Below are 12,689 nucleotides of genomic sequence, written 5' to 3' on the forward strand. Positions count from 1 at the left end.
AGAAATAATTGAGCTGATCTCAACCTGGCAAACTTAATTTCACCATACCTCAGGAAGGGAGCTGAAGAACCAGTAGTGACACAAAAGATATATAGATGGATAGCATTATATATGAAATATAAATATTCCTAGCTCTCCAAGTTTCAGACATGTACAGAAGGAAGTTAAGGACATTAGGGGTGTAATGGAGAGTAAAGTCCAAACAAGGATGAGTTAGAATGATTGATCAGTAAATACAGGGAGTTAATTAGTTTTAGCCTTCATCCACAGTAGAATGCAGCCTTTGCTGGTCCAAGACCATGTATCGATTGACAAGTTCCTCTTGCATAATTTTGATACCATGCACACAATATTATTTTAATTCCATTAATGAGTACTAACATGTGTTTGAGTTGTTTGAAGTGGTAGACATACATTTTAACCTCTTGTAATGAAAAATGCATTTACTCTCAACAACTCTGATTCTATAAATTTACCAATTTTCCAATTCCTGCCCTAATATTTTCTTTACATTCCTCTGAAGCAGATTATTCATGCACACTATTTTTTAGCCAAAAGTGGTGCAAACTATCTGCCTCTCACCATCTTTGTTTCTTCTGTGAGCTAGGTTTTCTCCCACCATCTTTATTGAAGTTATTTTCTTGATCTGAGCACTGAAATCTCCCATTAGGAACTTGATGTGTTTGGGGTCTGAACATTTCCTCTTATAGTTGTGATCAATATTCTACCTATTTTGGATTCTTTTTGTTGTCACCATTAATCAGAGCATAGGGACTGAAAATAGTGTACAGTTTGTTTCCAATTGTTAGAAGAGAGAGAGTTTGGGCATTAGAGATCAGAAATCATTTCTCGAGACCCGAACATCTAAGATCATCGATTAGGAGTATCAGGCGGGAGAATTGGGAGTCTTCTAAAACAGCTGTTCTCTGCTCGGATCACTTAGAGGAAGACTGTTTTGATAGAAATGGACAAACTGTACACCTTAGAAGTGATGTACAGCCAACTGTTTTCAATTTTACTGAACATTAACTGCAAGTAAAGATTTACTTATATTTTTTTTTAATTTCTCATAATTAAACTGACGTTTTTGATGAAACAATTGACGTGACCTTATAACAATCTTAGAAAATGAAGTCTGGAGGAATTCTAGACCTTATTTACATCAGTAATAATTATGGGTTTCAGACACTGGAGTGGTGGGAGAAGGGAAAGTGTGGTGGGTGTTTGGGGCTATCCCATTGTATATTCGTGGTATTTGGGACTCTTTTAACTGGTGTTACATATTTCTGATGATGACTATCAATATCGCTTTGCTAGCTGAATTTAATTAAAGAGGTCTGTAATAGTAAATTAAGCTGCAGGTAATGTGATATATTGACAAGTTTTGAATATTTGCTGGTTTTATAAATGTGTACATTTGCTTCAATGATATTTTAATTTGATAATATGCGCGTTATTTCATGGAAACAGGAAACAGAAATTCATTATCAAGCACCGATTACGATATGTCGAATCTAGGCCTGTATAGTGAGCTACGTTTATAGGTACATCATGACATACATTTATACAATTTACAGCAATGTTTCCAGAAACTGATTTTCACTCGTATTGTGTTACCGATCGCTAATTGCATGTATTCAGCACCTAAGTTAATATTTGTCGGCTGTTACTATACACTCATGTTTATTGCTATCCCGGAGATTTACTGACCTTGGAATGACGTGTCAGTGATCCCAATGTCCTTATGCTTTGAGTGAACATGTCTCTATATTTTAATTATTCCAATGCGCCATTAATTGCGACTTAAAATTGACTATATTATCATTGCTTCCCCATAAGCAGAGCTCTAGGTTGGGTACGCCAACATGGCGAACTGCGCGCTCAACTTGGCGTACTTTCTCCTGCAGCGGAGACCTGCCATCAGCGATCCATGTATAGAGATCAGTGGGTCCATCAGACAGTACACCACACAATGACAATCTGGATGATAATTGGCTAAATACATACTGGTTTAGGGTTGAATTGAAGGTGCCTATTTATCAGTGATCTGTTGAAACCATCAAGGATACCACATCAGCATGAAATGAGTTTGCTATGGGAAACTGTGTGCTTGATAGGCTAAAGCAATCCTTTCATGCAGTGTATGCTTTAAAGAAGGTACCACCTGGAAAGAAAGGTTTTGATATCTGACATTGATGAATCAACATAACATACTGTTAACGCATTATCATTAGATTGCCAACATGCAATTTTATAACAAAGTGTATTTTCCAACTAATCAAGCTTCCAACATGCAAGTATGGTTAGAATATCCTTGTCAGAAGATGACCAGGTGAACATTATCAGAACAGTATTCGCACAAGATTGTAAAGATTTATGAGGTAGAGTGCTACAGTAAAGCACCATATTTCTGCAAGACAATGCCTAGTTGCATTTAAAGGAGAATATATGTGCCTTCTTAAAGAATATTCACTTCTGCAGTGACAAGCTAAATCGACAGATATGTCAGTCATTTAACACTCTTTTGAAATTGTAGTTCCTACAGGCTCGAGAATAAAATTAATTTAAAATCCCCACCAGCAATTTAGCAGGCTTAGTTATAGCTAGATATTCATGGGAGTGTGTAATTAGTAACAAGTTCTGTTGCTAGATGGCACTTAATAGTATTTTCATTAGATTTTTCACAAATCAAGAATGTGGCGCAGTTGCAGAATGTAGGTGACTGTAGGTGCGCAAAATGCTAAGACAAAATAGACTAATAAATAATAATGTTATTTGCTTTACGTCCCACTAACTACTTTTATGGATTTCGGAGACGAGGTGCCAGAATTTTGTCCCGCAGGAGTAATTTTACATGCCAGTAAATCTACCGACCATCGGACTGAGCCAGGATCGAACCTGCCAAGTTGGAGTCAGAAGACCAGTGCCTCAACCGTCTGAGCCACACAGACCGGCAAAATAGACGAAAATTAATGCACAAGGAGATATAAACAATTCTGGAAGTGAAATAGATTAAACTGGGAGGGTACTGTTTGTGTGTTTGAAGGTTATGTAACGTAAATAATTTTTAGTACACAAAACCTAAATCCTAGCATTATGAATACAAATTTTCAAAATTTAGGCCTGGGCTTTGTGATTAAAGTGTCGATAAGGGAAACAATTTACTACACCATGAAACAATATGATAGCTTGTGAATTAGTCAGTTAGTTAATGTGTAGCTTGTATCACTTTCATAATCTGGATCTGAAATAGAGAAACAAGATGAAATTACTTTTTAATTTTTCACTTTACATAGTGATAAAGAACACAGCAATACTTGTGCACAATTCAGAATGTTGGAATGTTTTAACCCTAGAACTGGCAACTATCAAAAATTTGACACTTTGGTCCCTGTTGTACTGGCACTGTTGAATATTCAACATGTTCGTATTTCTTCACATAATTTCCTCATTTCTTCATCAGATGTCATGACAGTCTACTTTTTGTCATTCTCAATGTCCGCAGCAGCTGTAAGTTCAGTTTAATTCATATTTAACACCTCTTTGGCCACAATTCCACAGAAATAAATGAGTGCAGTTTTCCGACAATCTATTTGAGCGCCATTTCTGTAGTGTTTGCAAACAAACTTTCGCAGGCTCTGCTTTAAGATTCTATTTTATTTTATTTTGTAGTTTTCCGTAAGGTGCAAGTTATTTACTTCTGTATATAGGAGTATATATTATTTGATTGATTTTATAAACATTATTAGTACAGTGTGTGTCTAAATATGACATGTTTATCAGCTATTTCTTCACATCAAATATCGGAAAGCGAAAGGGATGACGAGCTTTCCATAACGCAACCTATCGTAACAACATTGTCTAAGGTCACGCCTTCAAATGATTGCATGCCCATACATGTTTTGTAATATTTTCAAGGAGAGAGCTCTCAGAGTGATGAAACATTTGCTAGTGCATTACAAATACATTACTGACAATCTCTATATCTCTGCTTGTTTGTGACATGTTCCAGTTTTGTGTACATATGATCAACATTTTTATTATTATCTTTTAATTTTGGAATTACACTTTTTGAACAGACTGTACATTTTTGTAGTCAAAACATTTATGCAATTTCGTGTCAACATGACAATCTTCAGTGTATTCATTTTATGTAGATATATAAAACTTTGTGGATTTATTTCATAAGTTGCTGTATTTTGTATTTTATTTAGACAAGTAAAAGCTACCAAATATGGCTGACACCACAAGATTTAACATTGCCAGTTATAGGGTTAAGTAGGACATAAATGTAGAATATTGCATTGCTCAGATGGTGTATAACAAGTTAAAGTCCATTAGAAAAGTAAAAAGCAGGAATGTTTTGAAAATCATTAAAAGACTCAGATTCTGGCAACAAATACAAAATATGGGCTTGGACCTGAGTGTTATTGTGTCTAGGATATGATCCATATCAATGTCCTAACCAGTTGTTGTAGAGTGTGTTACTCTATGTAGGTGAGACCAGACATTACTCATGACAGATAGAAGAAGTGAAGCATTTCCAGTAAGTTATGGTGCTATAGAAGAATGTTGAAGATATCCTGCACAGACACAGTTACCAACAAAGACGTACTGAGAAGAATAGGGGAGATGCCAATGCTTAACAAATTCCATGAGGGGGGAAAAAGGCATCTAGACTGGACACACAATCATGTATGGAAATCTACTGCCCACTATCTTGGAGGGTTCCGTAAAGAAAAGAAATTGTAGAGGCAAACGTAGGCGGAACTACATAGGCCAACTAGTGGAGGAACCTTACTAGTAATCAATCACTACTGATCTGCATTTAGGGCAGTCGCCCAGGTGGCAGATTCTCTATCTGTTGTTTTCCTAGCCTTTTCTTAAATGATCGCAAAGAAATTGGAAAATTATTGAACATTTCCCTTGGTAAGTTATTCCAATCCCTAATTCCCCTTCCTATAAATAAACACTTGCCCCAATTTGTCCTCTTGAATTCCAACTTTACCTTCATATTGTGATCTTTCCTACTTTTAAAGACACCATTCAAACTTATTCATCAACTAATGTCCTCTCACGCCATCTCTCCACTGACAGCTCGGAACATACCACTTATGAACATTAAAACAAGAATAAACAATGAGATTTATTACTCGTAACATACCACTTAATCGAGTAGCTCGTCTCCTTTCTCCCAAATCTTCCCAGTCCAAACTTTGCAACATTTTTGTAACGCTACTCTTTTGTCGGAAATCACCCAGAACAAATCAAGCTGCTTTTCTTTGGATTTTTTCCAGTTCTTGAATCAAGTAATCCTGGTGAGGGTCCCATACACTGGAACCATACTCTAGTTGGGGTCTTACCAGAGACTTATATGCTCTCTCCTTTACATCCTTACTACAACTCCTAAATACCCTCATAACTAAGTGCAAAGATATGTACCCTTTATTAACAATCATATTTATGTGATTATTCCAATGAAGGTCTTTTCTTATATTAACACCTAGGTACCGTACTTACAATGATCCCCAAAAGGAACTTTCACCCCATCAACACAGTAATTAAAACTGAGAGGACTTTTCCTATTTGTGAAACTCACAACCTAACTTTTAACCCCATTTTTCATCATACCATTGCCCACCGTCCATCTCACAACACTATCGAGGTCACCCTGCAGCTGCTCACAATCTTGTAACTTATTTATTACTCTGTACAGAATAACATCATCTGCAAACAGCCTTATCTCTGATTCCACTTCTTTACACATATCATTGATATATATAAGAAAACATAAAGGTCCAATAATACTGCCTTGAGGAATTCCCCTCTTAATTATTACAGGGTCAGATAAAGTTTTGCCTACTCTAATTCTCTGAGTTCTATTTTCTAGAAATATAGCCACCCATTCAGTCACATTTTTTTCTAGTCCAATAGCACTCATTTTTGCCAGTAGTCTTCCATGATCTACCCTATCAAATGCTTTAGATAGGTCAATCGCAATACAGTCCATTTGGCCTCATGAATCCAGGATATGTGCTATATCTTGCTGAAATCCTACAAGCTGAGCTTCAGTGGAATAACCTTTCCTAAACCCAAACTGCCTTCTGTCAAACCAGTTATTAATTTCACAAACATGTCTAATATAATCAGTGTATCGCAACTATTGGAAATAGGCGGCACTTAAGAAATCATAGAAGTTCTATAAGGAATGTTATCGTGTTGACAGATAAATCACAGAGAAAACAGGATGTTTATGACATAGGGTGGTCACGTACGCAAGATGAGGAGTATAAAAGGGGACCAGCCGAAAGGGAAAGGAACACAAGACTCAGATTCCGAAGAAGTTCCAGTAGAGTCATGTAGTTATTGATGGAGGCTCTGCCGCGCTCGTGAGAGGAGACTCATCCATGAACCTGTATCACCATGTACATGAAGCTGACCTATTCTTCTAAGTTAATAAGACCAGTAATAATGTAATGTTTGGTCTTTGAATATAGTAACGCATCAGGTAGAACAAAAGTAAAAGGACAGTAGCCCGAGGTTTTCTGTGCCTAACCAGAGACATTACTTCAAGTGCATATAATTGTAAATACTCCAAGTAAGAGATAATATACGAGGGTTAGGGCAAAAGTCATGGCAACAATTTTTTTTTCTTGAAGATACCAGTCCGGTTGGAAAATGTGACATATACAGACGAAAGGACAAGGTGTTAACTACATGTGTGGACAATGAATAGCACTGAAATATCATAACACACTAATTTATTACGGTAGTATACAGGGCAATATGGCCTTCCCAGCGCAAAAGAATGACAACACAGTACACATAAAGTTGACATGACAAACCTGGGCCAAAAGACACTCAAAGCAATCCCCTGCTACTGACACCACACGCTGCCAACGATATGGGAGGCGCTGAATACCACCAGCCTCAGCATTTGCCGCACCATGTGTGCATCGGATCACCTGTTGGCGCACAGCATTAGCAATGTCCTCTCGTGTTGCAAACCGCCTACCTTAATCTTTCGAATAAGATCAAAGTCACATGGCGAAATGTCGGGAGAGTATGGTGGGTGATCCAATTCTTCCCATCCCCAACGTCGCAGTAGCTGCCCTACACACTCTGCTTTATGTGGTTTTCCATTGTCGTGCAGGATTATTGCACTGTTCACAAGATCCGTACGTTTCTCCCGAACGCTATGTTGTACCTGTCGCACCAGGAAGTCCCTGTAATACTGTGCAGTCACTGTTCTGCCATGTGGAACAAAGTGGCAAACAATGACACCCCTGACGTCATACGCGACGATCACCATCAATTTGACTGGGGAAGGATTCTGACGGACCTTCTGCCTTCTTGGTGATCCAGCATGTCGCCGTTCTGCGGACTGATGTTTCAGTTCTGGTTCGTATGCCTTGGCCCAAAATTCATCGATGGCGATTATTCGTGACAAGAATTGATCGCCGTCCTGTTGCCAGCGTGCAAGGGTGATCAGAGCATACTGCATAGCGCACCCACCTTTGAACTTCCGTCAGTGCATGCGGTACCCACTGCGATGTGATTTTGCACTGTTGCAGCTCATTATGCAATATCCTGTGGACAGTGCATTTCTCGATGCTACTTGCCCTCTCTAACCCCAGTAGCGTCCATCGTCTATCTTCATCCAGGAGCTGCTCGATGACGGCACGTGCCACGTCGGTCCACACACTGACAGGTCTTCCCGAACGTTGCTAATCACTGGTTGACACACGTCCTTGCTGAAACTTTCCTACCCACCATGCTACTGTACAGTATGGTAGGGCATTACTCCCAAGGGCTTCCACTAATTCACTGAGACATTCCATCACCTTTCTCCCTCGGAGAACGGCTATTTTGATGTAAGCACACTGCTCAACACGGATTAATTCCATCTCGCACGACACTCACCAACTGACTGATTTCACAGCCCTCGCTGCGCTACTACCAGCTATCACAAAGCCATCTGTTGTTCTGCATACACACTATGCCTGCAGAACTTCCACACGACACATATACGTTTGTGATCCGTTCACATATCTACAAGAAAAAACATAGTTGCCATGACTGTTGCCCCAATCCTTGTATATTGACGGAAAAGAGAAATAGTTGTCTCTCAACTTAGTATTCACCGAGAAACCTACCCACCTGCTCCTAAACGGTAGCTGACTACGAAGCTCCATCCGCTTGGCCGCACGAAAAAAAAGTGGTGTCATTGGCGGGGTTTTTCCAGACATCGAATACCTCAGAGGACGACAGCCCAGCAGTCCGTCGAAGAAGAAAGAAGAAGAAGGCATCCATAATAGAAGAAGAAGACATCAGGCAGCCAGCAATCGAGCCAAGAAGACAGCAGTAACAGTGAGTCATACTCAGAGCCATGCTTAAAATTCAAGTAGTTGAAAGTAAAAGTACTGTAGTGTAATATGTCACACCCTTCTGAGTATTCTAGTGAGAGTGAAGGTGAAGCGCCGTTAATTGAGGGCACTAGGCAAAGAATTAGAATGAAAGCTTCACAAAGTAATACTTGTACTTATATGCCAGTGAGTTCTGCATGTAAATTAGTTGAATCAAACTTTGATGGTAGAAACGAGGGACAGCTTAGAGAATTCTGTTCAGATGTAGACACAGCATTTAAATTAATTAAGCCAGAACATGGGTTCTTCTACCAGTATGTGTTATCATGAATTAAAGGGGAGGCTAGATGCAAGTTAATGGTTAGGTGCGATATAAAAAACTGGACAACTGCGAAAGCCATCTTGCAAGAATATTATGCAGAAAAGCAAATATTAGAGCATTATTTTAGCGAAATGTCAGAGGCAGGGCAAAGAAAAACAGAAAAAGTACAAGAATGGGCAACGCGGATAGAATCATTATTTACTGCATTCCGAGATGCGGCATTAGAGATTGCTACTCCAGAGGAAGTAGATGGTATTAGAATGATTGCGGAACAATTGGGACGTACGTATCCCATTAAGGGACTAAGTAACCCAGGTGTTAAATCAAATGTATGAGGGCAACATGCGAAACATTTTCAGAGTGCAGTGATGTATGCAATATAGGAGGAAGCCTCTATTTTGGCTGAAACTAAGCGGTCAAGCGTATCAAATACGAGGTCGTGTAATAATTGTGGTAAAATAGGTCACAACAGTGCAGAATGCTTTTTAAAGAAAAAAAATGCAAAGAGCGTAAGCAACTGAGAGTTCACACAGCTAAGAAAGTTGATAGGCCTGTAGAATGTTATAGATGTCACAAAACAGGGCACATAGGAAAGAACTGTAGAGTTTCTAAGTGTGAAAAATGTAATAATTTAGGGCATGAAAGTAGAAATTGCAGAAGTAACCAAGAAAATTTGTGAGATACTATGCAAATAGGACTGATGATGATGCTTGTTGTTTAAAGGGGCCTAACATCGAGGTCATTGGCCCCTAATAATTCGAAATGAAACAAAATGAAATGACAAATTAAAAGTCCAAAAGCCTCCACTGACCAGAATTCAAAACATTAGGGTGAAGAATTCATGGATGGAGATGAATTTAAAACAATCAGTGGATCCGACACGCAAAGTCTCGCATTCACAAAAACTGACGTGAAACAATAGTATTACTGACCAAGGGACTGTGTCTATAGCGTAATATTAAATCAACAACGCTGTTAGTCCAAAATGGTCCAAAATCCAAGTCATCGGCCTCTCATAATGGCACTTATCGTTAGGAAAGTAGAACCATGGCATTTGTCATGTTGCAGTACTAATCAAAAGTAGCTTAGACTCACAGCATTCCACACAGTACGGTACTAAACACAGGTAACGAAATTTGCACAGGGAATACAGACCTATGGTGTTTCGCACACTGCAGCGCTATTTACAGGCAACGCAAACCTATACATGCAACGCAAACCTATGATGTTCCTCACAAAATTGGACTAAGCACAGGGACCCGTGCTATCCCGGGGTGTTCCTCACAAAGTGAGTACTAAGCATAGGCAAGGCAGAACCATGGTGTCGCTCATCCCATGGTGTTGCTCATATAGGGGTACGAATCACAGGTACTGTAGAAGCTGCCAACGTACTCTATTGCTACTAATCACAAACCTATATGGTACCTAACATAGTGGTACTGCGTACAAGTAAAAGCGACTCATGGTGTTCCCCGTGTGGTGGTACAAAGCACAAGTAGTCTCATGGTTCTAATTTGATCATCCCTTGGTCGCCCCTTTTAGTCGCCTCTTGCGGCAGGCAGGGGATACCGTGGGTGTATTCTTCTTCTGCGTCCCCCACCCACAGGGGGTAGTGTGTTTGGTCCGCGGGAGGTATTTTATTTCCCTCAAGTCCGCAGGCAAGCTGGTTAGGACCCCCCTATCCGCTACCTGGGACGCACCACGTGGGAGTATCACCTCTCCCCCTGCTACGCCAGCGTAGTAGGTTCGTGGCCAATAGGATTAATAAAGAGAGAAGTAAAATGCTTACAATGTGGTATGAGAGGACACTTGAAAAGAGAATGCTGGAATTGAACAGCGGAAATTCCGACAAGGCACAAACAGTGTTACAATTGCAACCGAGCGTCTCACTTAATAAGAGATTGTTGGTTCATATCTCAGGGAAGACCAGAAAACACTAGGAGACAGGTAATATTAAATCAAGGAGCGAAATGCCACAGGTCAGGCAGAACAAAAGAAAAATGAGTTCGATAGTGTCAAACTAGAGCGGCTTCGTACCAAAGGGGCCAGTACAAGACGAAAATGTGAAAATGCCTCTAGAGTAGAACAAAAAGAAACCCATAGAGCAGAACAAAAGGATAACCCTAGAGTAGAACGAAAGGAAACGCCTAGAGCAGAACCAAAACGAAAACCCTAGAGTAAAGCTAAAAGCAAGAATAGTAAGAGAGACAAGTAAACCATTTACTGTTCTACTGAAGACTTCATAAAATGAGCCAGTTAGGAGATTTTTAATTGACACAGGTGTAGATGTTAGTATCATAATAGAAACCAGTCTTCCTGCCAATTGTAGAGTGAACACGAGAATGATAATGGGACATATGCATAAAAATGTAGAACATTCTACAAGCATAAGCAATAAGTAAAAGTAAATGCTTTCAGCAAATACTGGCAAGTAAAAGCATTTGCTTAAATTGATATGAATAACCTTTTGCTTGTGCTGACTAGAAAAGCTGCAAGTTTTTCCAGCATATGCTGACTTCTTAGAATATTCTAACTAGCATTTTCTAATAGCGCAAAGCATGCTGGTTGCCGATAAGAGGTTATGTTAGTATAGAAACACGTGTTGACCGCCGTAACCTATGAGTTTTGTATTCGGTGTTACTGGTGTTTACAGCTCGTTTCCATTTCCTGCAGTGCATATTCAGTATTCTACGATGTCCGAGATATCAGAAACAGATGTAGAAATTGACGTAAATTTTCACTTCATTTCAATGATCAAACAGTTACCAGTGTTATTAAGTAAATCGCAAACTCCTTCGACGAAAACAGCTAAATTACAAGCTGTTGAACAGTTACGCGAGAGTTGTGAGAAGAATCTCGGGCGGCAATTCACAGCAGATCAGGTGAAAAAAAGGATCCATAACATGCAGACCGAAGTGAAAAAGAAGAGTGACCGTAACACTACAGGAAACAGGAAGATACAGTTGAAGAAATGGGAGGAGGAACTTCTAAATTTAATGGAAGGACAACAAAATCCATCATTCACTCGTGTACCAGGTATGTCTATTAATTATTATTTTTAAACAATTTGCTTTACGTCGCGCCGAAACAGGTAGGTCTTACGGCGGCGATGGGATAGGAAAGGCCTAGGAGTGAGAATGAAGCGGCCGTAGCCTAAATTAAGGTACAGCCCCGGCGTTTGCCTGGTGTGAAATGGGAAACCACTGAAAACCATATTCAGGGCTGGGGTTCAAGCCCACTATCTCTCGGGTGCAACCTCAAAGCTGCGCGGCCCTAACCGCACGGCCAACTCGCCCGGTATTAAACTTTACTGGACTCATTGATGAAATACCACATCACTCCGCAAGCTGTGTATTAATTAGAAAAATAATCATTAGGCCTAACGTATTTCTTTCTTTTATGAATCATTCATGTGGAGTTCATTTTATTAATCTGTAGATCAAGGTCAGTAATTATATTTCATCAACATTTCAGGAGGATGCGCTGTAGGAGGAAGTAAGGAACACGCAGCTGATATCAAAGATGATAGCATATCGCTACAGAGTACGACATCACCACCAAGAAAGTACAAGAAAATAAAATTAGCTGCAGAGACTGAGGAGACGGAAAGACTTTCGAACATGGAACTTCAGAGACTGGTGTTATTGGAACAGCTTAAGTTAGCTCGCATGCAACAACAGGAAGTAGAAGAACGGAAATTAGTTTCAAAATTAAACTTAAGTGAACAAACCTACATACAGTTTGAATGATGTGTGGAACATAAAATCAGAGAAATAAGTGTTGGTATTTGTATTCAACTGAGGCGAAATGATACAGTAGCGTACAAGATGAAGTGAATCACAAATAAATTTATAACGATGTAAGAGTATAAGTTAAATGAAAAACACGAGCCACACAACTGTTAAATTTTGTCATTTCCAGATCACAGTGCTTCACTACTTTCATAGTTAATTTACAGCAACTTGTTGAAACAAAATATTAGCGATTTCATTTCTTCTCTG

The 12,689-nt window shown here is 39.4% G+C and overlaps 1 protein-coding gene across 5 annotated transcripts in view; it reads right to left on the reverse strand.

The window, feature by feature from the left end:
- Positions 1-12,689, reverse strand: part of AsnRS-m (asparagine--tRNA ligase, mitochondrial) — a 196,657-nt gene that overhangs the window by 167,671 nt on the left and 16,297 nt on the right. The window lies entirely within an intron of this gene.

This window comes from Anabrus simplex, chromosome 3 (genome assembly GCF_040414725.1).
Source record: "Anabrus simplex isolate iqAnaSimp1 chromosome 3, ASM4041472v1, whole genome shotgun sequence".
Classification (NCBI taxonomy): Eukaryota; Metazoa; Arthropoda; class Insecta; order Orthoptera; family Tettigoniidae; genus Anabrus; species Anabrus simplex.